Source organism: Rhododendron vialii, chromosome 2a, assembly GCF_030253575.1.
Source record: "Rhododendron vialii isolate Sample 1 chromosome 2a, ASM3025357v1".
Taxonomy (NCBI): Eukaryota; Viridiplantae; Streptophyta; class Magnoliopsida; order Ericales; family Ericaceae; genus Rhododendron; species Rhododendron vialii.
In genome coordinates this window covers 23,765,714-23,769,468 of record NC_080558.1, presented here as the reverse complement: position 1 = coordinate 23,769,468, position 3,755 = coordinate 23,765,714, and the positions used below count along the sequence as shown (strand labels likewise).

At 41.8% G+C, this 3,755-nt stretch overlaps 1 long non-coding RNA gene across 1 annotated transcript; it reads right to left on the bottom strand.

Moving 5' to 3' along the window:
- Positions 1-452: 452 nt before the first annotated feature.
- LOC131315805 (uncharacterized) lies at positions 453-2,697 on the bottom strand. Its single transcript, XR_009196896.1, has 3 exons — positions 2,557-2,697; positions 1,180-1,244; positions 453-674 (listed from the first exon to the last, which is right to left on the bottom strand). It is a non-coding gene; the product is annotated as an uncharacterized LOC131315805 (long non-coding RNA).
- Positions 2,698-3,755: the final 1,058 nt, after the last annotated feature.

The window sequence follows — 3,755 nt, the reverse complement described above, 5'->3', positions numbered from 1 at the left end:
TCAACCGCGAAGGAGGAGCACGAAGAACACCTCAGGATCGTACTACAAGTGCTTAGAGACAACCAACTCTATGCAAAGGCTAGTAAGTGCGAGTTCTGGTTAGAGGTGGTTAAATTTCGAGGACATGTGGTGTCTAAGGACGGAATTGCAGTGGATGATAGCAAGGTGGAAGCCGTACTGGATTGGAAGCTGCCTACGACAGTGTTTGAAATCAGAAGCTTTTTGGGATTGGCTGGCTATTATCGACGATTTATTCAGGACTTCTCAATTCTTGCCAAACCAATGACAAGATTGACGCAAAAAGGAGTCAAGTTTGAATGGAGTGAAACCTGTGAGAAGATGTGTCACGCCCCGCCCCGCAAACGGCACCCAGAATGGGCCCGAGTCAGCCCGGCCACGTGGCATTCCACACAAAAGACCACACCACACTCTACAACCAATCAGAATACAACTTAGCGGAAGACTTCTCACTTAAAATACAACCAAGTCAACGCCAAAATCTCAACTCACAAGTTATAATAAATATCCCTCTCTCCAATTAATTACAAAACATTTAGGTTAACTTCTAGACAAATCAGCTACACAACAATCTAACCAAAGACATCACCCGAGACTAGTCTCAGCACTCTCCAAAGCGTTGACCAGTAGTGGACCCACTCTAAGCCACCTGCTACCTGGCAATCCAAAAAGGAAAGCCAGAGTTTGTGAGATATAGAAATGCTCGGTAAAATATCACAATACCCAAAAGAATATCAATAAGAATACTCACTACCAACATAACTGAAATACCCATATGAATACAATAGTCATAACCACCACATTCTCCAAACATAGCAATATTATCCAATAAACAACCACATAACAATAACGGCATGAATGTAAATCACATGAAACTCAACATAAGTACTCAATCGTATAACCACATGTGTAAACACCAACATACAGTGGCACGTCTGCCACATCCCATGTACCCAAGGTATTGTGTCCCGCACACCACACTCCCATTCACCGTTAATTAGAGGGCATAGCCCACGATATGGTGTGACTCACTCCACAATCCTTTAACGAGTACAATCAACACCCAACAAACACATATCATTAACTAAATCCCAATTAGCATGATATACAATCACCACCATGTAATACTTTATTGAACATAACCATATCAAACACACTCACCTTTCATTCGACTGGAGTATGCCAAACTTACGGTTTCGGCACCTCCTAAAAGACCGGCTTGTTACCTAGCCACAAGTTAACCCATATTAGCATATGAACATCTAGGAATGTTAAACCAAATGCTAGACTAACAAATCATAACATGCCTTCTACACTAGCTAATGGGGCAAACATTACACAAAGTCACCAAAATCTCTAGAGGAGTCTGGGAGTACCCACATACCCGGGAGACCTCACACACCTCTTCCATACTCCAAGGTACTCCAACACACCCAAAAATATCAAATATAAAGACCCACAAGTGTAAAATCTCAACCAAACAGACCAACGCAACAAAACTCCCAAAACAGGAATGACAACCACAACCAGCCTGTCTTATTTTGGCCATATCTAATTAAACAACATGAATTCCAGGGCGACACTTAAACCATTGAAAAGTAGACTTCTTCTTTGAATCCATAGGTCATACATCAAAAACAGAGTTCGGGTAACCTAACTACGGCCTTACGATTATAGCTTCAACATAACAGTAAAAACTGGTGCAAAGGCAGAATTTAGGTCAACTTTAGATGCAAATCTGTTATCGCTCGGACATACCCATGATGCATGGGATGTATCGTTGGAAAGCTCTATGTGTCTAGTTTCTTACAAAACAAACAGTGTGTCATTTCGAGTCCCGAGCTAGGAGTTATGGCCATTATACCAAAGTCCGTCGGTGCTGTCAGATTCTACGCGGGAATAAGTAAAATTGATTGAAAAATCATAACTCTTTCATCTTAAACCCAAAAATATTGAAACCAACACCAAAAGTTGCACCACTACAAGCCCTACACTCAGTTAAAATCCCAGGTTCAGAAACGAGAGGAGGTTAACCAAGAATCAAAAGAAAAACCGATTCGCAACCATTTTCGCCCCAGTCAACCAACCCTGCTTTAGAAATTCACCAAAAATTGTATACTTAACCAAATTACTTGATTCCAACGCCAATCTCTTCTTAACTTAAATATGCAGCTCCTGTAAAAGACCCAAAGCCACCCAAAATGTTCATCATGCCCAGAAAGTTAAAAGAAGACAGCCACGCACAGAATCGCACATCCAGCAAACAGCCAGTATTCAAAAATTCATAACTAATTGTGTGATTATCGGTTTTGCATGATCTTGGTACCGAAATCTTCGTATTGAAACGTACTTTTACATTTATGAAGACACCAAAAATTGATTCCTAGCAGAAGGGCCCCCAAAAGACAGATTACCAAAACCCACGAATTTGACCCAAAACATGAACTTTGTCAATTTCCTTCCAAAACTCAATCCATAGAGAATCTAACCACACAAATATAAAATTAAACATGGATTACACTTCTAGAGTACAAGAACTTGTCACCGAGTTGGATCGTCAAAAACGGACCTCTCCTTCCTCCCTCCCTCCCCCTTAGCCGAGGCCTCCTCCTTCCTCTCTCTCTCTCTCTCTCTCTCTCTCTCTCTCTCTCTTGTTATCTCAGTAGAATTGGGGAGAATGAGGAAATATCCTCCTGATGGCTATTTAGTCACTTAGGAAGAATCCCATGTGGTCACCTCTCCTCTCAACTTATACTCCAAACCAATAACAATCACCATGCAAATTACACCAAGGTCCTCATAGAATCTAACAAATACGAATTAAGCCCCGAACCTCAAAATTAAATCGAAACCCTAAATATCCTGGGACGGGTGTTACAAGATGTTTCAGGAGTTGAAGAAAAGACTAACCAGTACACCCATACTCATCATTCCAGAGCGGGATGTAGGTTACACAGTTTACTATGACGCCTCTAAAGATGGGTTGGGTTGCGTTTTGATGCAAAATGGGGAAGGTTGTTGCCTATGGATCACATCAATTGAGACCGCATGAAAAGAATTACCCTACGCACAACCTAGAGTTGGCAGCAGTAGTCTTTGCTCTCAAGTCGTGGCGTTATTATCTGTACGACGAGCAATTTGAAGTTTTCACAGATCACAAGAGTCTCAAATATCTGTTCACACAGAAGGAGCTGAATATGAGACAGAGGAGGTGGATGGAGTATCTTGAGGATTACAAATTCACTATGTCCTACCACCCAGGCAAAGCTAACATTGTAGTCGATGCTCTGAGTCGAAAAAGTCAAGAGCAGAAAGCTAAAGTAGCCATGAAAGAGTGAGAGATGGTAGAGACACTCAACGAGTTCAACCTGCAAGCGTCATCAGTCAATGGACAAGCACACTTGTGCTCTCTTATTGTTGTGCCTGCACTTCACCGAGAAATTTTACTTGCTCAAGGATTTGAATAGGGCTGTGAATTTATACAATCGCAGATTATGGTCGGAAAAGCACTTATTGGATGGACGATTCACACCAACAACTGCCTCAGATTGTTCGATCTTTGTACCAAACATCGGCACCCTCCAAGAAGCCGTACTACGAGAATTTCATCACTCGAACTTCACTGTTCATCCTGGGGGTACTAAGATGTACCATGATCTGCAAAGGACGTACTTGTGGGAGGGAATGAAGAAAGATGTAGCTAGCTTTGTGTCAACTTGTCTGGTCTGTCAACAAGT